Below are 27,271 nucleotides of genomic sequence, written 5' to 3'. Positions count from 1 at the left end.
AGGGCATAAGTAAATGTGAGCAAAGGCTACAATAAGTCACTACTGGGAGTTGAACCCAGGACCACCTGTTTATGAGGCAGGTGCTTTAGCCAGCTAAGCCATGGTGCCCTCCTTGAAAAGGGCTTTGAAACTGTTCTACTTTATGGTCCCAGACACCCCTTCCCATTCCAAAGTGCAGCCGTTCCCCATTCCCCTCCAGCTCTTGCCATGACTCAAGGCCTGCGCAGCCCAAGACATTTGATCCAAAACAGAACTGGATCATTTAATGCAGGGAAGGTCAATCAATGGCATTGAACCAGGATGGACAGGGCAGGTGTCCCTAGCTGGTGTATTCTAGAAGCTGGGAATGGGCGACAGGAGGGATCACTTAACAATTGTCTGTCCTGAGGATTCCCACTGGGCAATGGAACAGGATCCTGTTGTGAAACAGGATCCTGGGCTAGTTGGGCAACTGGCATGGCCCAGTCTGGCTGTTCTGATGTTCTGTTTGGTTTCTGTTCTTGTCTCCTCTGGGCAATGGAAAATGGACCCGTGTCCTGAAGGGGACAGAAAGTGGCCTGTGAAAGGCAAGGGTAGTTAAGGAGAGACCTATGTTCATGTGTCCCTGATGGTCTAGTGGTTAGGATTCAGCACTTTCACTGCTGAGGCCTGGATTCAATTCCCAGTCAGGGGAACCAGCCTCATCTGTATTTATGAAACCTGCCAAGTCTTTGCCCTTTTCCATCACAGGGAGGGCCAGTGGGCTGAGGGAAGGGAGGGGCTGGGGTGCCAGAGGCAGGCTCTGACTGGCAGACACTCCCAGCAGCCAAGCACATTTCTCAGGCAGCCCCTTCCCTGTGCAGGGGGCACAGGCCACACGCCTGGGTGAATAAGAGCTTGTGGGGACTGGCCAGGGCTTCAAGCAGGCAGCTCCCATTGGCCACAAACAAGCTGGGAGCAGGGCCCAGGCATGAAGCCTTTTCCTCTACAGCTGAGAGACACAAAGGGCCCAGCAGCCCCTTCTCTCAGCTGTGCGTGGGGGCAGGGCGAGCAGGGAATCTGCCTGAGGCTCCTTCCTGCCATGTTGGGTGGCTTCATGGGCTGGATCCAGCCCGCTGGCCTGTATTGCCCAGGCCTGGCTTAGAGGGAACCTTGGCTCTGGGCTGTGGGGGAGGGGCGCTGTGGAAAGGCCAGTCTCGCCTTCCTGGGCTTGGCATGACGATGTCCACTGTGTGCAGCCCGGCTGCCAAACATCCCAGACAGAGAATTACAGGCCAGAGAAGCCTTTTGCAACAGCCAAAGTAGCTCAGTGGGGAGAGCGTTAGACTGAAGCTCTAAAGGTTCTCTGGTTCCATCCCAGGCTTTGGCAGGTGCTAATAGGGGCTAATAACTTGAAGTTGATAGGTTTGCTTAGAGCTGTCATCCCAAGCTGCTCTGCAGGAGGAAAGGGGAGCTGAGCTGCAGCCTGGGGCTCTTCCTGCTTTCCCCTGGCCCTGGGTCTCTATCTGGGCAGGTACAAGGGCTACAGTTGGGGGGAAATCAGGTGACGCCACAAGAAACACTCCCTGTTGGCCTGGCTGGAACATGGCACCACATGAGCATGTTGTTAACACCCCTGTGCCCACTCCCTGGCCTCAGGACCACTAGAAATGTCCAGCAGCTCTGCCCTTGCACCCTGGGGCTGTCTGTCTGGGCCATGCACTCACACACACTGGCCCCTCCCTTTCTAGGGCAGGGCTCCTTTCTAGGGCAGGGCTCCTCTTATTCCTTGCTGTACTCAACCTGGGAGTTGGGCTTATCCCAAGCAGCAGGGGCTGTGTTTACCTGGGGAGCCACAAATAGCAGCAGAAACCCCTGTTCCCATTTTTTGCTTGGCTTTGAACCAGGAGCCTTTTGCACATTAAGCAAACACGATAACCACCACCCCACAGAAACATGCTTGTCAGTTTTTTTCTGTACATAAACTTGGACAAATATTCTGTTACTAATTCTTTGGCCAAGGCAGAGCAAGAGCAGGGAACAAGACCCCCCCCCCCCAATACTTCTCTAGACCCTTTGCTCCCAACACGGGGGGGGGGGGGGGGGGCTGTGCGCCTCGGGAGGAGTGATCCACATCATATCCCCAACATTTCTGCCCTTCATGGATGGACCTTTGGGGGAGGCCCAGACGCTCCATCCTCTCTCACAACTCCTATCACACACTGGAGCAGGGCAGCGCCCAGGGGTAGGGCTGAGCCATGGGGTGCTGGGCAAGGGGCAGAGGCTGCAGGAGCTGAGAGTTTCCCTAGAGCCCAGGGACCCATAACAAGGCACCATGCCCCGTGTCTCTCTCGGAAAGGCGCAGAAAGGGTTTGACTGGGGATGGGGAGAGTGGCTCAGGGTTGTGCAGCTTGTTGTCTGCTTAGGGGTGTGGTCAAAAGACAGGCCTCACCGTGAGCAGGATTTGAACCTGCACAGGGAAACCCTATTAGATTTCAAGTCCAACGCCTTAACCACTCGGCCATCACAGCTATGAAGTCAGCAGTACCCCAGGGCCAGGGAAACTGGTAACTAATCCCAGTGCCCAGACCTGACATCACCTCCCCCACCGAATTCACACAGCAAACCTGGCTCCCCGAGAACAGGGGGAGCCTGGGGGCTCATTGCTGGGCCATGGAGTGACGCATCAAAGCAGCCACCTCCTGTGGGCCTGTGAGTGTTGCTGTCCCTGCTGTACAGACAGGGCCATAGATTCACTGGTCTCATAAGCATCCCTTTTGCCAACGTAGACACTGGTGGGGAGTTCTTGCACAAGAACACTGACGTTCTAATGTGTGAAATCAGGGCTTCTTGCACAAGAACTATGATGCTCCCACTCAGAAATAAGCCCTCTTGTGCAACTGTTCTTGCGCAAGAGGCCAGTATAGACAAGGACCATGAATTTCTTGCGCAAGAAAGCCCTATGATTAAAATGGCCACCAGAGCTTTCTTGCACAAGAGAGTGTCTACACTGGCATGGATGCTCTTGTGCAAAAACACATCTCTTGCGCAAAGGTACATGCCAGTGTAGATGCTCTTGTCTGGAAGAGTTTTTGCAGAAGAACTCTTCCGCAAAAGAGTTCTTGCGGAAAATCATGCCAGTGTAGACGTAGCCACAGGGGAGAGAACGCTCATGCAGTGTAGATGCTCTGCAAGTTTTGGGGCAAGAACAGGTGTTCTTGTTCAAAAAGCCTGCAGTGTAGACATGGCCTTGGAGCATCTGCACTATGGCTGTATCTAGACTGGCCACTTATTCCGGAAATCAGCCGCTTTTCCGGAAAAACTTGCCAGCTGTCTACACTGGCCGCTTGAATTTCCGCAAAAGCACTGACTTCCTACTGTAAGAAATCAGTGCTTTTTGCGGAAATACTATGATGCTCCCATTCGGGCAAAAGTCCCTTTTCCGCAAAACTTTTGTGCAAAAGGGCCAGTATAGACAGATGAGATTTATTTTCTGCAAAAAAAGCCCCGATCGCGAAAATTGCGATCGGGGTTTTTTGCGCAAAAGCGCGTCTAGATTGGCCAGGGACGCTTTTCCGCAAAAAGTGCTTTTGCGCAAAAGTGTCCATGCCAATCTAGATGCTCTGTTCCGAAAATGGTTTTAATGGAAACCTTTTCCATTAAAAGCATTTCCGGAAAATCATGCCAGTCTAGACACAGCCTAGCGTGTTTTTGCACAAGTTTTTGCACAGCCTATAAGCGTGTTTTTACAGCTCATCAGAAGAGAGGGCTTTTTGTGCAAGAGTTATTCCTCTTTCTATGAGGAATAAGCCTTTTTGCGCAAGAGCTCTGACTTTTTCCAGGAAAACGACCAAGTATTGCTCTGTCATCACTGAAAGATGTTATGGCAAGTGTGACCCAACAGGTTACTTAGAGTTCCCTTCCCAGCCTCTCTCTCCCCACCTGCAGGAAGCTCTGTGGCGCACTCAGCACTAGCCCAGCTAGTTGTTGAAAGAGACAACCCAGAACTGGCTTCAGCCCCCACTCAGTAACCTGGGGAAATGACCTACCAGGCCTGGGCCCCTCGGAGAGGCAACGATTCCCCACTGGCCAGGGCAGAGCCTCCCTCTGACATAGTCATGGAGCCTTCTCCCCCTGGGCCTGCCTCCCCCTTCACTCAGGGTACGTCTAGACTACCGCGTTTTGTTGACGGAAGTTTTGTCGACAAAGAGCGTCCAGACACATTGAGTTCTGTTGACAAAGCAAGCTGCTTTGTCGACAGAACTCCGTAGTCTGGACACAACGTTACAGGCAATAACGCCTTCTGTCGACAGAGTTCTGTCGACAGAAGGTGTTATGCCTCGTGAAATGTGGTTTACCAGCGTCGACAAAACTGCTGAGTTCTGTCGACGTTATGTCGACTCAACTCAGCAGTAGTGTAGACGCTGGTATAGTTTTGTCGACAAAACTAGGTAGTCTAGACACACCCTCAGCTCTCACTGCTCGGTGCTGCCAGGGAGGGGTCTCACTGCTCGTCAGTGTTCCTGTTCCAGGAGCAGGGTGAGTTTTGTCTTGTGCACCAATATTGAGTTTGTGGGCGCCTGTTTGGGAGTGAGCCCCCCACAGCATCTGCCAGTTACTAACAAATATCTTAGCTACATGTTATGGGAGAAAGACACTAACCCAAGGGATAATTAACACCTGGCTGTGGCTAGTATCTCTCTCCCACAGGGCCACTAGGGAACAGATGAGGGACAAGGCATGAAGCAGATCCAATGAGCTGGCTAAACCCAGTGTAAGAAGCACATGAAAAAAGACCCAAAAGCAGGTGAGAGAACAGCAGGAAAACATCAGGATCAGGACCATAGTAGAACATGTAAAACCAGGAACTCAAGAAAAGCCAGGACAGGATTATGAAGTGAAATCGCTGCTCCTTTCAACTTCAAAACTAATTTAGAACTTTTTGACAGTACCAACCATTCACCCTTCGCTCTCTTCCTCCAGTTTCCCCACAGGAAAAAAGGAACAATCATCAATTACATTGCAACAACACTGTCTGCTTGCTTAATGCTCAGAAGAAAACATTGTGACTCATTCTCATAACTAGCAAGACCAACCACTTTCAACTACATTTTTCTAGTTATCAACTTTAAAAACAAGTTCTGAAAGTACAGTCTTAGCATGTCCCTGTTCGCTACACACCCACACTCATGTGCATTCACTTTCTCCTCATGAGGAATGTTTTCACACGACACTTAGAAAACTAAAGAACAGAAATAATCTCAGCAAAGTGCTTGTCCCATTCAAACACACTCCACCAGGTTTAGAAATCTGCATATTAGAATATGCTCTGTGTCCCTGTTTACAGAAACACGCCTCCTGATTAGCATGTGGAGCACCTGGCAGCCAATCAAAATCTCCTGCTGTTTCTTCCTGAAACTGCAGATCCTGGGGCTCCTCTAAGTCAGTGGTAACAAACTGCCAGTCTGCAGACCAGCAAGGGGCCAGGAACCCCTGCCTGCCAGGCAGAGGTGGAAAATAATTAAGTAGAAATACTTGATCACACTGCTCAAGACCTTTTTTGGGTGTTTGTACTTTACTCAAGTAATTTATTTTTGTCAGACTTTGATTTTTATTCAAGTTATTTTAATTTTTTAGACAATATTGTACTTTTTACTCAATTCCCATTTCCAGAGGCGCTGGGTTACTCACGACTTGCGTCATTCTGATTTGCTAAAGCCCAGCTGCATGTGCAAGCACCAGTCATCCAAGAAATAGCTAATCCACAAGCACAATGACCCTGCCAAGGAAGAAGCCTTTTAATAGCTGCTCCAACACCTTGTCATTCAAACCCAGTATCCCTGCAGGCCCTGCCAGCCTGAGACCTGAGCGAGCAGGGCGGCTGCCCAGGGCTCCGTGCTGAGGGGGTGATATGAGCAGTCTCATGTGACCTTACCTGGGGCCAGGCAGCTAAACAGGAGGGAACCCAGCAGCCGGGGTCAGGGGGGACAGAGGCACTTACTTGTGCCGGGTGAATCCTCTGCTCTTGGGAGTAGCAGGAGGATGGGTGGGTTCCTGGGGTGGGGACTCCCCATTCCCCCTGGAACAGAGGCCCCTGTGGAAGCCCTGTGGGGGGGGGGGGGGCAGGCTGTGCTGGAAGAGGCTGGGGGTGGGTGGCTGAGGGGGGTGGGGATTGAAGAAGCGTCTGTGTGGGCACTTGGGCAGCCAGCTCGCCAGTGAGCAGCAGAGCACACGGGCCCATCCCCCCCCAGCCGAGCCCCCCAGCTGCTCTCCCAGGGCTGTGGCCGACCAGCCTGCACTGCTGCCAGCCCGGGCTCAGCTCTGCCAGCGACCTGCCCAGCCACCTCCCTGCCAGGGGCTGCAGACGTGTCTGCTGGGGTAGAGAGGAGGGACGTGTCTGCCCAACCAATGTGAGGGGTGCGCCTTTCGGACAGAGAATTTCTGTCCCATCTCCCTGTTTCTTGTCTGGCCCCAGTGGCCTAATGGACAAGGCACTGGCTTCTGGAGCGAGGGGTTGTGGGTTCAAGTCCCACCTGGGGTATAGAACTGTGTCCTTCTGAGAGTTGATTGGAAGCTTTGGGTTGCTTTTTTCCCCATGAGAAATGGTTCCCCAAGAAATGCCACATCCCATAGGACAGCAGCTGTCTAGTCCCACCAGCTCCAGGAGTGACTCAGAGCAAGGGGGCTGGAGCAGAGCAGGGTCTGTCTGGTGACAGGGCAGAGGCTCAGTAGGTGCAAGGGGGGAGCTACTTTGGCCTGGCCCTTTTACAAATCCCTTGAGCATCGGGCTGGCATTGGGGGAAAGTTCCCTCAGCGATGGGATGAGGGGGCTGTGCTGGGCTAGGAAGGTGCCGTTCTCCCTGCTCTTGCTCCCAGAAGACATGGCCGCCAGGCCTCTGTGTGGGCAGACTGGCAGTTGCTGCAGCAGCACAGGGGCAGGAGGCCCCACTGATGTGGGGGGAGGCAGCCCCACCAGCAGGCACAAGGCTGGGCCAGCATATGGAGGGAGGTGTTGGACTGCGTGTCCCTGCTGACATGGAGCTGGGTTGCCAGGTGTCCAGTTTTGAACTAGACGGTCCAGTATTTGAGCTTCCTGTTCAGGAAACAAACTGAGAAAATAGAAATAGAAATGTCCGGTATTTTCTAAATAATAACAATAATGTCGATTGTGATGTCATGTCAAGTGTCTCTGGTATTTTTGTAGAAACCATCTGGCAGCCCTACACGGAGCCCAGGTGACAGGACACCTCCCAGTACTCACTGCTGCTAGCAACACCCTCACACCACTCCTCACCGCTCTTTTCTAACAGGTGTAAGTCCTCTTGCGCAAGAGGGCAGTGTGGATGCGGGACAAGGGTTTCTTGCCCTATAGCTAAAATGGCCATCGGAGCTTTCTTGCACAGGAGAGCATCCACACTGCCATGGATCCTCTTGCACAAAAGCACATGGCAAGATGCCGCCAAACATAGCCAAAGGGACCTTCAGAAAGGAAGTCCAGTCCTCTGCCCTCATAGCAGGGCAAATCACCATCCAGATGGATGTCTGTCCAAAAGAGGAAGCTACCAGGAGTGGGGTTTGAACCCACGCAGACAAACATCTACTGGATGTTAAGTCCAACGCCTTAACCACTTGGCCATCCTGGTGAAAGAGGAAAGGCTAGATGTGTGCAAGTTCTCTCCCCAAATAGCCCAGGGGCTCACTCTCAGAGCATCTTCCCGGCCCATCCCTGTGCCAGGGCTTCCCACCGAAAGGGTGAGAGAGCCCCCCCCCCCCCCCCCCCCCAGTGAGAAGGGAAGCAGGGAAAAAGGAAACCAAACAAGAGAAAACCCAACGTCCCCAGGGATTCCGAGGGACAAAGGCCTGGTGGGGAAAATCCCCCCCCCCCCACCTTCACCGGGCTATGTCTACACTCCCAGCTTCTTGCACGAGAAATATGCAAATAAGCCTAAGTGTGGAATATCATGGAGCTTCATTTACATACTTAACGAGCCACCATTTTTGCAGAAGAGGCTCTTGTGCTAGAAGGAGCTGTCTACACTGCCCCTTCTTGCACAAGAAAACCCCTCTTGTGCAATGTCACTATTCCTGAAAATAATCGTCGTAGCGGCATTGCACGAGAGGGAGTTTTCCTTGTGCAAGAAGGGGCAGTGTAGACAGCTCCTTCTGGAGCAAGAGCCTCTTTTGCAAAAATTGCAGCTCATTAGGCATGCAAATGAGGCTCAGCGATATTCCATGCTTAGCCTCATTTGCATAGTTCTCATGCAAAAATCCGTGAGTGTAGACAGAGCCCTAGTGTTTTCCCTGCCTTGCATTTGGCCAGCCCCCATGGATCAGGCCAGTGTTTACTAACCTTTTTTTTATACCATGGACAGCCAAACCCATTCACAAACTTTTCCCAGACCGGTAACATATTTACATATCTGCATATCCATTATGCAAATAACAAATCTGCAAATATGGAAATAAACTGTTGCCAGTCCCTACAGATCAGTGTTTGCAGATATCTACACTTAAAAAAAAAATTCACAGAAACAATTCCCCTCAGGCTGCTGGAGGGGGCAGCTCCTCCCCCGGGGGGACTGGAGCCTGCAGAGGGAGGGGCGCAGGGCGCAGGGAGAGGCACCCACAGAGGCAGGGGGCATTTGGGATGCCCTGGTTATAAACTTTAGAAATTTTGTCAGGGGCTGAGGAGTTGGTGCCCCCAAGTGCCACCACCAGGCACCTCTGCCCCCCTCCTGCCCCATGGGGTGGGGGAGCTGCCATGGTATCTCCCCCCTCTCCTTCTGTACAAGCCCTGCCCTGTGTCTCCCCTTCCCTCTCCCCTCTCCCCCTTCCCCAGCCAGGCTGCTCTTACTCCCCCAGTCTCCTCCCAACCTCCCCTGCCTCCTCTGACACCTCCCCCGACACCTCCCCCGAGTTTCCCTCCATTGCACCCCTGCTCCCAGCCACCCCACGTCTGTCATGATCCCCCCAACCTCCCTTCAGCACCTCCTGCCTCCCCTTCCTGCCCCACCTCACCTATCTGCCCCCACCCCTCGCAAGCCCCCTCCCCCCCACCAGCTGGTAGCAGCTTCCCTGGCCCCAGGCTGGGATCACAGTCCCCTCTGCTGAGAGCAGCCCTGGGCCAGATCCTCCCACTGCAGCCCTGCAGCAGCTGCTCTCTGGGGAGGGGGGGGTCTCTACTGGGCCAGGCAGGGGCTATCCAGGCTGGGGGCACTGCCATGGGAAAGGTTCCCAGGGGAGCAGCTTTCTACATCCCACCAGGCGATTCCCCCTCCTGGCTGCAGCCTGGGCTCTGGGGGCCCAGCAGTGCTGCACCCAATGCTGGGGCTCAGGGGATCTACCCAGAGCTGGCCCCACAAGCAGAGGGCAGGGCAGGAAAGGAGCCAGGCTGAGGCTTGGCAGATAGCAGGCCAGGGACCTGGCAGGAGGAGGCTCCAGCAAGCACAGAGCCTGCCTGCTGGGAGGGGAGCAGGAGCATCCAGCACCCTTCAGTCCAAGCTGCCATCCCTGATAAATTTTTGCCCCAAATAGCCTCTGTAAGGATTGAACTCACACCCCTGGGTTTAGCAGGCCAATGCTCAAACCACTGAGCTATCCCTCCCCAAACATCACTGTAGTCAGCATGGGACTTGAACCCATGACCTTGGTATTATTAGCACCAGGCTCTAACCAACAGAGCTAGCTGGGCTGCTGGTTTGAGTCCAACTGAAAGGAGAGATTCTTCTTCCTCCCCCTGACTGCAGGCCCGGCCTTAGGACCAGGCGGCTGCCTTGGGTCTGTCCCTTTGGGGCCTGGATCCTAACCACTAGACCATCAGGGACACATAAAGCAAAGCTCTTTGCTCACCTACACTAGCCTTTCGCAGGCCATTTTCTGTCCACTTCAGGATGACGGGTGGGGGGGGGAAGGGTCCATTCTCCCTTGCCCAGAGGGGACACGAACAGCCAAATAGAACATCAAAGCAGCCAGACTAGGCCATGCCAGTTGTCCAACTAGCCCAGGATCCTGTCTCACAACAGCAGCCAATTTCACTGTCCCGAGGGAATCCTCAGGACAGACAGTTATTGAGTGATCCCTCCATTCCCAGATTCTGCACCCCTGTCATCATCACATAAACCCCTGTCCCGTCGCCCCTTGCTTGTCCCTTTCCCAAGCTGAGAAGAAGAAGTTCCATGAGCTCCTGGGACCTGCTTTCCCAAGAAGAGGCATTTCCAGCAGAGAAGATGCCAAGCCCAATCCCCTACACAGCGCCCCAGGAAATACCAGTGGAGATTGGGAAAGCTCCCTCTCGGGCAGCTCTACGGAATGGATCCGGCTGCCCATCGGGCTGACTAACGCCATCAGCAGATGAGTCCCAGTGAGACTTCTCAGCCCAAGTGCAGAGACTGTGGAGTCTCCCGCTCCCAGCCCAGTGGCAGAGGGGCAGCGCCCTGAGGAGGTGGGTCCTGAGGCAGTGGAGACCTTTGAAGGGAACAGAGACAAGGGAGACGTGAGGTAGAAGAAGGGGAACAAGTCGCCTCTTCTCAAGCGAGACGTGGTGGGAAACTGCCGGTTCCGGTGCAAGCCGAGCTCCAAGGGCTGGCTCCTGCCCCGGTGGCTCCTTGCAGGGCCTGGCTTGAGATGCACCAAGAAGTGCCATGTGTGGCCGGGAGAGAGGCTGCGGGAGAACGGAAGGTGTTGGAGCAAGCTGGGGCTGCCGGGTCTTGGGGGATCTGGGCATCAGGGGGGAACCTTACCTGGTTTTGTGTCCTCTTGCAGCAAAGGCTACAGACGTCCCAGAGGCTGGAGGTGCTGCCATTGGCCTTGGCCTATGTGGTTGCAACGCCCTGGTCCCTGCCAAGGTACCACTGAGGAGCCTCAACCCCAGCGGTGCCTCCTCCCATCTCAGCCTAACCTGCCTAGGTCTATGTCTACACTCGCGGCTTTTTGCGTGAGTAATATGCAAATGAGGCTAAGCATGGAATATCGCTGAGCATCATTTACATACCTAATGAGCCACCATTTGTTTCAGAAGAGGCTCTTGTGCCAGAAGGAGCATCTACACGGCCCCTTCTGGCATAAGAAAAACCCTCTTGTGCAATGCCGTTCTTCCTGAAAAGTAATAGATGTAACGGCATTGCACAAAAGCGTTTTTCTTGCGCAAGAAGGGGCAGCGTAGACAGCTCCTTCTTGCGCAAGAGCCTCTTCTGCAATTTCTGCTGAGATGTGTTTTAGTAGTTAAATTCCTGGACTGCCCTTGCTCATTAAAACTGCTGTCATATGGTTGGAAATGGGGAAAATATTGCATTTTATTAACATCAGCAGAACTAACTTACATAGGGCCTGTGTGTTGTGTAGTCTTGCCTTAATCTTTGTATTCATGCCCATCAGTGTGAAAGAAGATATTTGCATATATATTTGCATATACAGACAACTGTGGATAATTCCCTGTAATATTATCACTCTCATATAACTTTGTATTAACATCTTCTCCTTTTAGATATATCTCTAGATATATGTCTACACTCGCGGCTTCTTGTGCAAGAACATCTTGCGTAAGGGTTCTTGTGCAACAAGTCTTGCACAAGCAAACGTCCACACTTCCACGTGCACACTGTGCTTTTGCGCAAGAGCTCTCATGGCAGTGTGGACGCTCTCTTGTGCAAGAAAGGGGTGAGGATGTGGAAGGTAGAGAACTCAGGGCACAGGATTCGGGATGTGGAGGAGGCTTGGGTCTGGGACTGTGTGTGTGTGTTGAGGGGATCCCTCTGCTCTGGGCTCCCCAATGCCCTTTAACGCACAAGGGCTTTCGCTGCAGCGCACTGGGTGCCGTGAGAACAAAGCTTGCAAAGGGGGCTGATTTTCCTCTATCTCCCCTTGCTGCTGCGCTAAAAGAAATCCTTAAATGGGCCCCTTCACCTATCACTGAAGAGATGGCCCTGTGATGGGAGAACAATGCAGCATGGTGCCTGGCTAGCTCAGTTGGTAGAGCATGTGACTTTTAATCTCAGCGTCATGGGTTCAAGCCTGATGCTAGGTGATGCCCTCCTTTAACTCACATTCTAAGTCTACAAGCAATTTGCTTTCACCAGGGTTTTAGAAAGAAAAAGTCTAGTCCTGGGGTTCAGCTTTAGTAGAACCAAAGAGAGGGGAACAAGCTGCATTTTCCATCTTCTGAGGAGAAGGGAAGAGGATTTTCTTCTCTTCAGTTCTCCCCACATCAGCCCAGGGAGGAGAAAAAATAACCCTCCGCCCGCTGATTGTCCACTGTCAGCTTCTGTAGCTTCACCTCCTGCCACAGCAGCTCCAGCTTTGAGCTACAAATCTCTGTGTGTAGCCACATGGAATACTGAGTTTTCAGAGTGCTGCCCCTTACTCCATGGGACCAACATGGCAGAATGTGCATTGGTGCCAGGGATACTCAGTTTTCTGGCTGGCCTCTGCACTCCTGGATTCCCTCCTGCTGCTTCATCTCTCTGGCTACGACTACACGGCACATTTATTTTGGAATAAGCTGGTCTTGAATAGTGATTCCAAAATAGCTTATTTCAAACTAGCACGTCTACACTGCAGGGAAACCTCAGAATAGTCCGAGGCAGGCTCCCCAGTGTAGACGAGCTACCTCGATTTAGAGACCCAGGAAGAATAACTTAGAATGTCCCCAGGAAGGGGCTATTTCAAACTAGCAGCAGTGACGCATCTACACAGGCCTTTTTTAAAAATAGTTAATTGGAAGAGGCGTTATTCTTTGTAGAATGAGGTTTGCAGAAGTTGGAATAAGCCGTCTGCTACTTCAGAATTATTTCAAAATAACAGAATTGCTGTGTAGACTCTTGCATTGTTCTTGTGGAATAACGGCCATTGTTCCAAAAAAACTTTTGCGTGTGGACAGAACCTGCACCTCCCAAGAAATGTGATTGGCAGCGTATACCCACACTCTTTCTGCAAATTGCAGTGGAGGGCTCTAAAGACATGGACCCAAGGCAGCCACCTTGGTTGCCTTCTGCTAAGGCCACACTGGAGGGAAAACAATTGCTCCTTTAAGCAGAGTTGAACCAGCAATTTAAGGATCATTTGCCAAGCACACACTACAATCCTCTACTCCGCCAGCTGAGCTATTGAAGGGAGCCCAACTAATAGTGGCTGGTCCAGGTTGTCCCTTCTACAAGTCTCGGGGCACATGCTCCCCCAAGTAGATGACATTGCTGATGAGAGGCAGAGGAGCACAGGGGCTGTCACAGGTACTTCACATGCAGACAGACCCCCTGAGTGAAACCTGAGCTAGATCCATCCATGTCACAGCAAAAGGAAGAAAGTTGGGTTCTTCTCATGTGTCTTCTTTGTTCCAGAGTCTCTAGGGGTGCGTTTGGGGCTGGTCCACAAAAAACCAAACCACTTGAATGAACCTCAGTCTACAAACACACAGAAACACCCCTGATGGTTTCCTTGCTCTACTTAAATGTTGACACTAACTCCTTGGCCAACTCCAATTGCTGTGGGGTTAAGAAATTTTCTCTCTTTATTTCTGTGCCCTCAGGAAGGGAACAAACTGAAGAAGGCCAGGTCCCCTTCTGGGGACTCAAACCCAAACTCTAGGACCAAGGGATTTACAAGCCAGATGATCAATATTTGCTGCACTTCTCCCTCCCATCAACTGTGTCAAACCTCAAAGGCAACTCTCCAGTCCCAGCGGCTGGGGGAGATGTGCATGTTAGAGCCTCTGCCCACCGAGCTGTAGCTTTCTGTGCCCAGGGAGTTGGACACCACCAGGACTGGAGGGAAATAGGGAATGGCTGCACTTTGGGAGGCAAAGGTGTTGTCTGGGACTATAGAATAGAACAGTTTCACCAAACTTCCTGGGGAGGGCACCATGGCTTAGCTGGCTAAAACACCTGCTTTATGAACAGGAGATCCTGGGTTCAACTCCCAGTGGTGCCCTTTGATCACATTTTCCTAGGTCCTTCTGGGACACAGGAGAGGCCTCCCCTGGCCACCCATGGAACTGCTGGTTCAGGAAAAGGCTGATTGGGGAGGAGTGTTGGGAAGAAGGAAACCACAAGGGAGAAGCACCTGATGCCCACAGACCCTCACTCTCCATGGCTGCAGGAGCTGCAGAGGTTGCACTCTCTAGGCGCTGACACCCCCAGGGCAGCCTCTGCATCCGCTCCAGGCTTGAGGTTTCCTTCTTTCCAACACTCCTCCCCAATGAGCCTTTTCCTGAACCAGCAGTTTCATGGGTGGGCAGGGAGGGCCTCTTCTGTGCCCCAGGAGGGCCTAGGAAAATGTGAGCTGCCACCGCACATGAAGCCCTCGCTGCTGCCGGAGCCACTCCCTGTGCTCAGGGGCCGGCTGCTAGCATGTGCAGGCTGGGATGCTGTGTGCAGGCAGCCTGCACGTGCAGGATATGATGTAGTGCGCTGTGAGCGGAATGGCATGGCCCCATTCCTGCCTCCCTTCCTGCGCTGACCCAGTGGCTGCGGCTGCTGCTGACTGGGCAGAAGCTGGGTGGCAAGATGGTGGCAGCAAGAGATTCCGGCTGCTTGTTTCCCCTGGGTCTCAGTGCGCCATGTCGACCGCCAGCCACCTTGACCAAACTTCAAACCAGCTGCACTAGCCAGCCCACATCACAGTCAGTCGCTAGTGGACCTATCAGAGAAGAGCCCTCGGCAGCTGCAGAGATGTCTCTGCAACTGTCTGAGGCACCTTTCTTGAAAGGGCCACTTGTGACCTACAGTTCAATAGGGCTGCCTAGCTTAGTTGGTTAGAGTATAGTCCTAATAAAGCCCAAGTTGTGGGTTCAAGCCCCATTCTGGCCACAGGGTTGTTTGAGTTGTGGACTTGCACTGATTTTGCCTCCTGCTATGGACAGGGAAGCAGAAACAGGCAAAAGGCTGAGGGGTTTGCATGACTCAGGCCAGAGAACTGGTAGGAGGAGGCTCCAGCCTGCACAGACCCAGGGACTGTAGCTGCCAATGGGGGAGGGGAGAGAAGATGGGCGGGGGCCGTGTTCCCTGTGAGATTTTCCATCCATGGGAGGAGTGAGTTTCATAATGTGCACCACTAGTGAGGTCGTTTGGGCTTGTGCAGATGTGGGCTACTGTGGTACCCGCCAGTTACTCACAAATAGCTTAGCTAAATATAGTTTTATAATTTTATAGAAGAAAAAATACTGAAAAAAGGGATAATTAACAAGGTACGTGACTTTATTTATTTAATATGAAATCAAATACAAAGAACATTAACACTGCAACACATTCCGTAGCCATTCGGTATCTTACATGGATCTGCTCCTTTGAAGCATAAAACAAAATTGTCCATCTTCTTGATTTAGCAAACAAGCTATGATGAGTCATATCGCTACATGAAATGAAATAGTTGTTACACTTTACGATGGAACTTAAATATTCTGTTATTTAATGGGCTCAGTTCAGAGTGCTGTTTGGGTACGTCTACATTTGCTCCCTAGTTCTGACTAGGGATGCAAATGTAGGTGACCGAAATTGCTAATGAAGCATGGATTTAAATATCCTGTGCTTCATTAGCAAGATCTCGATCAGCGCGCTTGACCGAATCACACCTGATTCGAACCAGAAAGTGCATGCCCTTGGTTCAAACAAACATTACGCCTCATTTTTTCCTCATTTTTTGAGTCAAAGGTGTTGTCCTGGACCATAAACCAGAGCAACCCTGTCTCGGGAGGCATCATGGCTCAGCTGGCTAAAGCACCTGCCTTGTGAACAGGAGATCCTGGGGGCAACTCACAGTGGTACCTTGTTGTAGCCTTTGCTCACATTTCTCAGGCAGCTCCTTCCCTGTGCAGGCAGCATAGGTCATGCTCCTGGGTGAATAAGAGCTTGTGTGGACTGGCCAGGGCTTTAAGCAGGCAGCTCCCATTAGCCACAAACAAGCTTGGACCAGGCCTGAAGCCTTTTCCTCTACAGCTGTGAGACACAAAGGGCCCAGCAGCCCCTTCTCTCAGCTGTGCGTGGGGGCAGGGCGAGCAGGGAATCTGCCTGAGGCTTCTTGCTGCCATGTTGGGTGGCTTCTTCATGGGCTGGATCCAGCCCGTTGGCCTGTATTGCCCAGGCCTGGCTTAGAGGGAACCTTGGCTCTGGCTGTGGGGGAGGGGCGCTGTGGACAGGCCAGTCTGGCCTTCCTGGGCAGGGCTTGTCGACATGCAGCCAGGCTGCCAAACATCGCAGACAGAGAATTGCAGGTTAGAGAGCTCTAAATCCAGCAACCAAAGCAGCTCAGTGGGAGAGCATTAGACTGAAGATCTAAAGGTCCCTGGTTCAATCCCAGGCTTTGGCAGGTGCTGGCATGTGGCAGTAACTTCCCTGGTGTTCAATCCTTACCTTGCTGTTTTTGATCACAGCTTGGCATTGACAAATCAAGATCATCTCATTAGCCCCGCCCCCGACTTCTTCCTGTGAGTGGCTGCCTCTTTGACTACAGCCCACCCAATGCTGGCCCTAGATATGGAACAGGGCAATGGGCTGCTGGGGAATTGTTGGTTTGTGTAAATCCTTGAGAATTGATCTTCTTGCCCCTCTGGCTCAATTCTACTTTGAGCTTCTTCACTTTCTCAATGTAAGGACTTTGGAGAAAACTCTCAAATGTCTGCTCCAGTGGTGCAATGGGTCAGTGCACAGTGTGTATAAAGCAGTGTGTATAACAGTTTACCGGTTATAAGCCACAGCTCAATTGGCGTAGAGCATGGCGCCAGGGGTTGTTCCCGACGGTGGGAGGGATCTTCGGGTCTCACTGGGCAGTTACCGCCCGCCTCAAGCTGGGCAGCCCCCAGACAGTCAGGTACTGCCCCGCCACAGTCTGCTTTCCTCACTGGGTGCATGGGGATTAGGAATATTCCGAACGGCAGGCTGCAACCATCGCACCAGGCAACAAAACACTGAGAAAGAGACCACCTCTTAAACTGGGATGTTGGAATGTCCGTACAATGTTGATGGGCCTCTCCGAAGACGTACGGGACATTGACGACCTACGAAAGACAGCAGTCATCAACAACGAACTTCTGAGGCTGAACGTAGACATCGCCGCCCTACAGGAGACACGACTGGCAGACTCAGGCATTCTGAAAGAAAAAGACTACACCTTCTACTGGCAGGGAAAGGCCCCAGACGAGCCCAGACAGCATGGCGTAGCTTTCGCGGTGAAAAATAGCCTACTGAGTATGGTAGAACCAGGCAGTAATGGCTCAGAACGACTCCTCACCCTTCGTCTCAACACCACCACAGGCCCTATCACCCTCGTCAGCGTATACGCCCCAACTCTGAACGCAACATTGGAAACTAAAGACCGGTTCTATGAGAACCTAACATCTGTCATCAACAGCATCCCCGACAAGGAACAACTCATCCTTCTGGGTGACTTCAATGCCAGAGTAGGTGCGGAAAATGACTCATGGCCTTCATGCCTCGGAAAATTTGGCGTCGGCAAAATGAACGAGAATGGCCAACGCCTGCTCGAGCTCTGCGCTTTCTACAACCTGTGCATCGCCAACTCATACTTTCAGACCAAGCCCCAGCATAAGGTCTCCTGGCGACATCCGCGCTCGAAACACTGGCACCAGCTGGACCTTATACTAGTTCGCCGCTCAGCTATCAATTGCGTCCTGCACGTACGCTCTTATCATAGCGCTGACTGCGACACAGACCACTCCTTAGTGTGCTGCAAGATCAGGCTGAACCCGAAGAGATTTCATCGTTCAAGGAAACAAGGAAATCCTCGCATCGACGTCAGCAAGATGTCGCAGACTGACCTGACGCAGAAATTCGCAGAAGCGCTTGAGAAGGAACTTGATGCCACACAGACAGGAGACTCTGCCATGGAAAAGTGGGAAACACTGCGGAACATAATGCACCGCACTGCCCTGGCAACCTTTGGAAAGAGGACCACAAAGACGCACGACTGGTTTGAAGCAAAGTCCTCTGTGATGATTCCAGTCATAGAAGCCAAGCGCGCCGCCCTGGCAGAATACAAGCGGTCACCAAGCCAGAGGAACCTACAAATTCTCAGGGCTACTAGGAGCAAGGCTCAACAGGTTGCCAGACACTGTGCGAATGAATATTGGCAGCAGCTCAGCAACGACATCCAGAAAGCAGCCATATCAGGGAACACAAGAGGCATGTACGACGGCATCAAGAAAGCGCTGGGCCCTACCCAGAGCAAAACAGCACCCCTCAAGTCATCTACTGGAGAAATAATCTCCGACAAGCAACAACAGTTGGGGAGATGGGTGGAACACTACTCCGACCTCTACTCCAGACGGAATACGGTGACCTCCACAGCATTAGATGCCATTGAATGCCTGCCAACAATGGAAGAACTTGATGCAGAGCCAACAGTAGAAGAGCTCAGCAAGGCTGTTGATAAACTGGCCTCAAGAAAAGCCCCCGGCAGCGACGGGATTCCTCCAGACCTGCTGAAACAGTGCAAGTGTTCCCTACTGCACCCTCTTCACAAAGTGCTCTGTCAGTGCTGGAAAGAAGGAGCCGTAACGCAGGATATGCGGGATGCTAAGATCGTCACCCTCTACAAGAATAAGGGCGAGAGAAGTGATTGCAACAACTACAGAGGCATCTCCCTTCTTAGTATTGTAGACAAAGTATTTGCTAAGGTCATCTTGACCCGACTGCAGAAGCTGGCTGAACGTGTCTACCCGGAGTCACAGTGTGGTTTCCGCGCAGAACGGTCAACCGTAGACATGATTTTCTCCCTACGACAACTCCAGGAGAAGTGTAGAGAACAGCAGATGCCCCTGTACGTCTCCTTCATTGATCTCACCAAAGCCTTTGACCTGGTCAGCAGAGACGGACTCTTCAAAATCCTTCACAAGATCGGCTGCCCACCAAAACTGCAGAGTTTGATTGAATCCTTCCACACAGACATGAAGGGAACAGTGCAGTTTAACGGCAGTTGCTCCGAGCCTTTCAGCATCAGCAGCGGCATCAAGCAAGGCTGCGTTCTTGCCCCCACATTGTTTGGGATTTTCTTTGCCCTGCTTCTCAAGCATGCCTTCGGCTCAGCAACGGAAGGAATCTACCTCCGCACCAGATCGGACGGCAAGCTATTCAATCTCTCTCGCCTCAAAGCCAAGACGAAGATATGCGAGACGCTGATCAGGGACATGATATTTGCCGACGACGCAGCAGTCGTCACACATACCCAGGAAGAACTACAGTCGCTGATGAGCCGTTTTTCCATGGCCTGCAAAGACTTTGGGCTGACTATCAGTTCGAAAAAAACAAACGTCCTAAGCCAGGACACTGTCACTCCACCAGCCATCACAGTAGACGACTACCAGCTTGACGTCGTCCACCAGTTCACGTACTTGGGCTCCACCATCACCGATAATCTCTCCCTTGACGCTGAGCTCGACAAGAGGATCGGGAAGGCAGCCTCTACTTTAGCCGGCCTGACAACCCGAGTGTGGACCAACCCCAGGCTGACAACCGCAACAAAGATGGCAGTGTACAACGCCTGCGTCATCAGCACCCTGCTGTACGGGAGCGAGACATGGACCACATACGCGAGACAAGAGCGGAGACTGAACGCCTTCCATCTACGAGGTCTGCGCCGCATCCTGGGTATTACCTGGCAAGACAAAGTCTCCAACCTCGAAGTTCTGACTCGAGCCGGCCTCCCCAGCATGTACACCATGCTCCGACAATGTCGCCTGCGTTGGCTTGGCCATGTACGCCGCATGGAGGACGGGAGGATCCCAAAGGACATCCTCTACGGGGAACTGGCATCTGGGAAGAGAACCACAGGGCGCCCGAACCTGCGATTTAAAGATGTCGTGAAGAGGGACATGAAAGCCATCGACATAAACACGCAGTCCTGGGAAGACCTCGCAGCAGACCGCCCAAAGTGGAGGGGCACCCTGACCACACAGCTCAAGTCAGGCGAAACGAACATGATGCGTGCATCAGAAGAAAAGCGAGCCCGCAGGAAGTTACGCAACAACAACAGCCAGGGAACCACCTATAGCTGCGACTTCTGCGGCAAAGAATGCCTGTCCCGGATTGGCCTTTTCAGCCACCAACGGCACTGTCCCCGACGCTGTCCCAGACAATTCGACACGAACCAAGACGAGAACTAGGATACGTCATCCATGGTCAACTGACCGACGGAGGCCAACTGTGTATAGGAGACATGCTGAGGGTGTGAATTCAAACCTCACCTGGAGCAGTGGTTTTCAGTCCCTACTGGGCTGCCCCTTTCCAGTGATCGCTGTGGGAGCTGGAATTCTAGCTCAGAGGAGACTGTCAGTCAAATTCCCCCTTCAGACTTGTCAGACTGAATGGTGGGTGGCCAGGGAAGGTCCTTCTTGCTTCCAGGGTCTTGTTACTGGTCTTCTCCCCCCCACTCCTTACCCAGCAGCAGCTGCTGTCCCTTTCGGCCATTGGGTCAGCTCAGGGAGGGAGGCAGGAAATGGGGCAAAGGAGCCAGACAAGCTGAGGGAGGCGGGGAAATTCTGATCTCTGCATCTCCCCTATGTGAGGGTTTCTCTACACGTCATTCCTCTTCCCAGAGAGAAATGCAAATTCAGCTGAGTGACATTGCAAATGAAGCGGAGATTTGCATAATCATGTCTGGCTGCTATGTTGAAATCTGCTATTTTGAACTACCAGGCGCTGTCTAGACACAGCTCTTTGGAAAGAAAACCCTTCTTTCAAAATCCCCCTTACTCCTTATGAAATGAGGTTTAAGGGTTAGTTCTGACGAAGGGTTTTCTCCTGCAATAAGCGAATCTCAACAGCGTTTTGTATTGCAAAATAAAGTATTTCGAAATAGCACTGGTCTGTGAATATGCAAATGAAGTGCAGGATATTTAAATCCCAGCTTCATTTCCAATGTTGAGTGTCTACATTTGCATCCCTCGCAGGTTCTCTGGGCAGTGACACCCCAAGGGAATGAGGCGCTGGCTCTCCTGTCCCAGCAATTGCAGTCAGAGACCTGCCTTGTCAGTGCCAGGCACAGCAGCCTCTCCACCCACTCCAGGCTTGTGGTTTCCTTCTTCCCAACACTCCTCCCCAATCAGCCTTTTCCTGACCAGCAGTTCCATGGGTGGCCAGGGAAGGCCTCTTCTGTGTCCCAGAAGCACACAGGAAAACATGAGCAAAGGCTACAACAAGGTACCACTGGGATTTGAACCCAGGAATTCCTGCTTACAAGGCAAGGGGTTTAGCCAACTAAGCCATGGTGCCTTTCTTGGCTACAGCCCCACTATAGAGCTTTTCCATGATAGCTTATGTATTTGTGAAAAACTCTGCTGTGTTCATGGAATGGGTCGACTCTTTTAGATCAGTTTCCAAGAAAGTGGGCGTGTTCTTTCGGAAGCCCTGTGTTCCTCATTGTATTAGGAATAAGGCTCTTCCCAAAGAGAAGGTTTTCCCCACATTTGCGCCCATGTAGATGGGCCAAATGTCAGAAAAGCCTCTTCTAAAAAAAGAAAAGTGTCTCCAAAACTGTTCCAATTTATGGTCCCAGACAACACCTTTGAATTCCAAGGTGCAGCCATTCCCCATTTCCCTCCAGCCTTGGAGGGGTCTCAAGGCCTGTGCAGCCAAGAAGTGTGATTGACAGCTCATACCCACAAACTGTTTGTCAATTGCAGAGCAACCTAAGGATTACTTGCCAAGCAGGCACTACAGGCCAGGGTCAGGCTGGAGCCAGGGGAAGCAGGAGGCAGGAAGAGCCCCAGTTTGCACAGCTCCTCTTTGCGCAAAAGCCTCTTGTGCAAAAACGGACCCCAATGAATTATGCAAGGAAAATCCCTGGGCTGCAATGCTTAGTAACATACAATAAGAATAATCCACCAGCTCAGACGTGATTTCTAAACCCCCAAACAAGGAAAATAATAAAATCTGATGCACTGGGTAGTCCCCATGGGCTTCACCTGCACCATGCTCATGGCTTGGGGATTTTCTGTCAGTTTGCCAGACCAAATAACTAGCCCCCCCACTGCTCTGGAGTCTCTGCCTCGCATGGGCCTTCTCATCCTCAGGTTCTGCTTTGTCTCCAGACAGACCCTGCTCTGCTACAGCCACCTCCCTCTGGCTGTTACTTCTAGAGCAAAATGCATCCCTTCATTCTGACTTTGTACACCTGGGCTTTTAGCACTCAGAGCTGCACCTAACACCAGCATTTGCTAGTGAGAGGTCTGAACAGCTTCTGTAGAGAGAGGGAGAGGGAGAGAGAGAGACAGCCACTGTGGAGCATCTTTGCCAACTGTCTCAGGAAGCAGAGGAATGTAAATTCTTTGTCAGTGAGAGAAAACTGTCACCCCAGGTGGGACAGTGCCAGAGACAGAAATTCACCTTCTAAATGTTCCTTCTTCAACTTTTAGTTCCTGATTAAGCCCCTTTGAAGAAGCCAAATACACAGCAAGGGCTGATCACACCCCTCTGAAATCAGCTTTCCATGGGTACCGCTAGCTGGCTCTAAGTCATGGGCCTTGACGTCTCGTCTCCCTCCCGAAACCAGGGAAGTGTCTCCCACCGCTGCAGCCTCCTGAGGCTCTATGGCCCTGTCTGTACAGCAGGGACAGCAACACTCACAGCCCCACAGGAGGGCCCCTGGCCTAGCAATGTGGCCCCCTGAGCAGCCTCTGATGTTCCCTGCGTGAGCCCCAGAACCAGCCCTGAGTGACAGGGGAAGAGGGGGAGCAGCTCACACATGCCAAGGGGCTGGCCAGGGGCTGGACATGAGCCTGCAAGGCAGCAGTGACATCACAAGGAACTTTTGCAGCACCTCAGCTCATTGGCTGGGAGGCAGTGACCTCACAGAGGTTCCATTGCAACAGCCAGGTGGGACAGGCTGCAGGGCTGGGGCATCTCAGAGACCCCCATGGCCTGGCTGCCTGGAATCTCCTTTGTGAGGTTTCCCCTTGAGGGCAGAAGGGATGGAGGGTCCCAGCTGGGAGTGTCTCTGTGGAGATTTCCCCTTTCCCCAGGCTGCAGTGGGAGGGGCTGGCACTGAACTGAAGAGAGATCTGGGAGAAGCAAGAGGAAGGGCTGCAAACACCCAATGAGGATGCGATTCGAACCCATGCATGCACAGCACAATGGATTAGCAGTCCATCGCCTTAACCACTCGGCCACCTCATCTGAGCTGTAAGGGTTTGTTACCAATTACCCAAAGCCATCACTGCCAGGAACCTTTGTGCCACTCTCGCTGGCCAGGGACACCCAGGGCGGGAAGGTTTTGGCTTTTCACAATGTTCCCTGGGCTGTTGTACAAAGCTCAGTGCTCGTAACAAACCCAAACACCCCCTGGCTACATCTACTCTGCAGGCTTCTTACACAAGAACTGTTTTGTGCAAGAGTTCTTGTGCAAAATGTCTTGTACAAGAGCACGTCCACACTGCCATGTGCTTTTGCGCAAGAATGTCTGTGGCAGTGTCCACGCTCTCTTGTGCAAGAAATCTCTGATGGCCATTTTAGCCATAGGGATTTCTTGCACAAAAAACCCTGTTGCCCATTCATACTACCTTGTTGTGCAAGAGCTCTTGTACAAGAGGGTTTATTCCTCATGGGGAGAGGAATAACTCTTGCCCAAGAAGCCCTCTTTTCCTACGTTTTGCTGTAAATTTAATTGCTCAAGAACGCGCGTGCAGTGTAGATGCTCCTCAAGTTTTTGCTCAAGAACGGCCATTCTTGAGCAAGAAGCCTGCAGTGTAGATGTAGCCCCTGGGTGCCCAGAGAGGGGCTGTCTAGTCACAGTCTGGCTCGGCGCGTGCTCTGCAATGGGAAGACGTCCACGGAGCAGGCAGATGGCAGCGGCACAGGGCTCTGGTGGGCCCAGCATCCAGAGGAGCGTTTCCGATATGAGTATTTACTGACAGTGTCCATCTCTGGTCTGATTTCACAGTGTGGTGAGACACTGGCACCCACAGCAGAATGGATGGGGCGGCTGGAGGGAGTTGCTGGTGAGTGGCCGGTAGGAGCAGCGGCAAGTGGCCAACGGAGAGGGTGAGCCTCATTTGCATATCTAATGAGCCACCATTGTTGTGGAAGAGGCTCTTGTGCCAGAAGGAGCATCTACACAGCCCCTTCTTGTGCAAGAAAAACCCTCTTGTGCAATGCCGCTACGCTTAGCCTCATTTGCATATTTCTGGCACAAGAACCTGCCAGCGTAGACATAGCCCAATTGTTTTCACTGTCAGGGGGCTCAGTGGCCCCTCCCTCTTCCTACCTGCTCTCCCAAAAGAGACAGACCTGGCTCCCCTTTCTTTTCCCCCAGCAATTGCCATGCTGCAAAGGGTTCAAATCCCACCAGAGTCACTTTAGCTGCTTCTTCATTTCCAGGGCAGCTTTTACAGAACAGGCAACCCTTAGGCTGACACCAGAATGGGCTTTAGTCCAGCAGACTCCAATGAGGGTGGAGGCAAGGGCTATTCTGAAAGGCTGCAGATGCCCACGGACACTTTTATCCCTCCATCTCCCCTACCAGTGCAGTGCAACACTCCAGCTATGTCTACACTACACTGTTCTTCTGAAAAAGCTAGGCAAATTGTGAACCCCAATTTGCATAGCTTTTTCTGCTACTTTTTTTGGAAGAGGCTTTTTTGACCTTTGGCCTGTCTACACTGGGCCAAATGTGGGGAAAAAAACCGTTTTCTGGAACATCCTTTCTTCATAAAATGAAGTTCACAGAGATACCAAAAAAGCATGTTTGCTCTTCTGAAAAATTTTGTGGAAGAGCAGATGTGTTCTCTGGACTAAAGCATTGTCTCTGTAGTGCAAACAGAGCCCTGATGTAGCATCTTATTTCAAGTTAAGGGCTCAGCATAGACAGAGGGTTGACATATGGTAAACATTTTGAGCTACAGAAGTTGTCATTTTGATCTTATTTTGAAAAACGCTTTGGTGTTTACACAGCACCACATTTTGAAATAATCTGCTATTCCGAAATGTCCCTTCCTCCTCATGGAATGAGGTTTACAGGGACGTTGGACTGGCAAGCGCATTGTATTTCAAAGTAATGGTGCACTGTTAACACGTGGGATAGATATTACAGATGCCTTAGTACCCAGAAATAGCACTTCATTGTCAAGGTCGCCTTACAGGACCACAGCAGGGGGGCACGTTTGATGCTGAGGGGGCAAGCATAGGCCTCACTCTGCATCGCCAGGGCCCCAGCCCCTCCCAGGCTGCCAGACAAGAGACAGAGCTGCCAGGGGGCAGGCGTTTTCAGACTCGCAGCAGGGGGCACAAATCCCTCTCTAGGGAGCCTGCAGGAAAGGAAGCCAAAGAAAGTGGATTTTGAGGACTCTGCCTCCCGACAGCCAGCCCCACCCCACAGGATTTGGCAGAAGAAGGGGGGGGGTCTCTGCTCACCCCACTGAGTCCCAATGAGACGTTGAGCTTTTGTCCTGCCCCCCTCAGCTTGGCCTCCCTCCTCTGCCCCATTCCTGCCTCACTTCCTCCTTGGGCAAGTCACACAAGGGAAGCAGCAGGAGGAGCTGGCCCCATACGCCAGCTTCCGAGGGCAGGGGAGGCTGAGACAGAAGTGTCCATCAGGTGCCTGGCCTGACCCATCTGGCTTCCCCAGGCTGCCACCAAGGGGCATTCTCAGCTGATGTCACCATCACACCCCCCCGTCACATGTGAGTTGGGCTCATCCCAGGCACAGTCTGAGTAGCAGGAGCTTCATGTACCCGGGGCACGGCAATAAGCGAAGACCATATGTTTCTGCTTGCTTTTGAACCAGGGACCTTTTGTGTGTTAGGCAAATGTGATAACCACTACACCACAGAAACACATGTTCCTAGCTCTTTCTACAACTGCTCTGCGGGGGAGGGGAATGCACCTTGTGAACACTCCACCTCTTGTTCTCAGGGACGCGACTAACCCGAGCTGCCAGCTCCTCATTTCCTCACCAGGCCCTTGAGATTTGTAGCTCAAAGCTGGAGCTGCTGTGGAAGGAGGTGAAGCTACAGAAGCTGACAGGGGACAATCAGCGGGCGGAGGGTTATTTTTTCTCCTCCCTGGGCTGATGTGGCTAGAACTGAGAAGAAGAAAATCCTCTTCCCTTCTCCTCAGAAGATGGAAATTGCAGTTGGTTCTCTCTCTGGTTCTACTAAAGCTGGATCCCAGGACTAGACTTTTTCTTTCTAAAACCCTGGTGAAAGCTGAGAGTGAATTGCTTGTAAGCTGAGAATGTGAGTTAAAGGAGGGCATCACCTGCCATGGGGCTTGAACCCATGACTCTGAAATCAAGAGTCTCATGCTCTACCAACTGAGCTAGCCAGACTATATGCAAAAAATATCCCATCACATTGTAACAGGAGCCACATGTTCTCCACTGCCTGACAAGGCTCTTTCTTGCCCCTAATGTGGGGTTCTGGTTTGTGGGGAGGTTTAAGCTCAAACCCCCCTTCTGACACACCCACTTCTTTCCCCACAAGGAACAGCCCCATTTCCATCTCTCCAGTGAGAGGAGAAAGCCCCCAGAGTCTCCCAGCAGGAATCTGGCCTGTTCTCTGCCAAGTGCTCAGCCTTTTTCGTTTTCTGCAGGAACGAGTGGGATCCATGCGCCCTGTTCCCCAGTGAGAGGTATGTGTCCTCTTCCCCCCTTTCCACAGACACAGCAGCCAGGGGGCTATGAGCCTCCAGAGGCCCCTTCCTACTTGGCCTCCCACAAAGCTGGGGTGAAAAGCTGCTAGACCCCAGCCCTCCTGGGCCAAGCCATGGCAGAGGTAGCAGGATTCACTCCCATCTTCTCCTGCCTGTGGCCTGGTGCTGAGGGGCCAGCCCCTTTCCTGCTGCCCCAACTCTTATTCCCACAATGCACTTTGTGCAGGGGCCCTTGGTCTTTCTGCCAAGGTGCGTGACTGGGAGCGAAGACTTAGGGCCCTTCCCCAAATACACAAATCCCCCCTCTAACCTGCTCACACTGTCTGGCAGCCTCTAGCGCCAGCTGAGCTTAGGGGCCAGGTGGGCTACTGAGCCCCCAACAGTGAAAATAAGGGATAAGAACTAAGCTGCAGTTGGAGAATCCATTGTGCTCTGCACGCTTGGGCTCAAATCCCATCCTCATTGGGTGTTTGCAGCCTCTCTCTCTTGCTTCTCCCAGATCTCTCTTCAGTTCAGTGCCAGCCCCTCCTGTAACCCTGCCTGCCCCAGCCCCTCCTACTGCAGCCTGGGGAAAGGGGAAATCTCCACAGAGACACTCCCAGCTGGGACCCTCAATCCCTTCTGCCCTCAAGGGGAAACCTCACAAAGGAGATTCCAGGCAGCCAGGCCATGGGGGTCTCTGAGATGCCCCAGCCCTGCAGCCTGTCCCACCTGGCTGTTGCCATGGT

General features: G+C 52.4%; 8 non-coding genes and 1 pseudogene across 8 annotated transcripts; 4 read left to right on the top strand and 5 right to left on the bottom strand.

The window, feature by feature from the left end:
* The first annotated feature begins 601 nt into the window (after positions 1-601).
* On the top strand, positions 602-674 carry TRNAE-UUC (transfer RNA glutamic acid (anticodon UUC)). The gene has a single exon. It is a non-coding gene; the product is annotated as a tRNA-Glu (tRNA).
* A 600-nt stretch (positions 675-1,274) lies between these two features.
* TRNAF-GAA (transfer RNA phenylalanine (anticodon GAA)) lies at positions 1,275-1,348 on the top strand. Its single transcript has one exon. It is a non-coding gene; the product is annotated as a tRNA-Phe (tRNA).
* A 1,059-nt stretch (positions 1,349-2,407) lies between these two features.
* Positions 2,408-2,489, bottom strand: TRNAS-UGA (transfer RNA serine (anticodon UGA)). The gene has a single exon. It is a non-coding gene; the product is annotated as a tRNA-Ser (tRNA).
* A 2,423-nt stretch (positions 2,490-4,912) lies between these two features.
* On the bottom strand, positions 4,913-5,115 carry LOC142820572 (small nucleolar RNA U3; annotated as a pseudogene).
* A 1,311-nt stretch (positions 5,116-6,426) lies between these two features.
* Positions 6,427-6,499, top strand: TRNAQ-CUG (transfer RNA glutamine (anticodon CUG)). Its single transcript has one exon. It is a non-coding gene; the product is annotated as a tRNA-Gln (tRNA).
* A 1,019-nt stretch (positions 6,500-7,518) lies between these two features.
* Positions 7,519-7,601, bottom strand: TRNAL-UAA (transfer RNA leucine (anticodon UAA)). Its single transcript has one exon. It is a non-coding gene; the product is annotated as a tRNA-Leu (tRNA).
* An 8,578-nt stretch (positions 7,602-16,179) lies between these two features.
* Positions 16,180-16,251, top strand: TRNAF-GAA (transfer RNA phenylalanine (anticodon GAA)). Its single transcript has one exon. It is a non-coding gene; the product is annotated as a tRNA-Phe (tRNA).
* Positions 16,252-22,990: 6,739 nt separating this feature from the next.
* TRNAS-GCU (transfer RNA serine (anticodon GCU)) lies at positions 22,991-23,072 on the bottom strand. Its single transcript has one exon. It is a non-coding gene; the product is annotated as a tRNA-Ser (tRNA).
* Positions 23,073-26,147: 3,075 nt separating this feature from the next.
* Positions 26,148-26,220, bottom strand: TRNAK-CUU (transfer RNA lysine (anticodon CUU)). Its single transcript has one exon. It is a non-coding gene; the product is annotated as a tRNA-Lys (tRNA).
* Between the last annotated feature and the right edge of the window lie 1,051 nt (positions 26,221-27,271).

Source organism: Pelodiscus sinensis, chromosome 26 (genome assembly GCF_049634645.1).
Source record: "Pelodiscus sinensis isolate JC-2024 chromosome 26, ASM4963464v1, whole genome shotgun sequence".
In the NCBI taxonomy this organism is placed as follows: domain Eukaryota; kingdom Metazoa; phylum Chordata; order Testudines; family Trionychidae; genus Pelodiscus; species Pelodiscus sinensis.
This window is presented reverse-complemented; position numbering and strand designations above follow the sequence as displayed.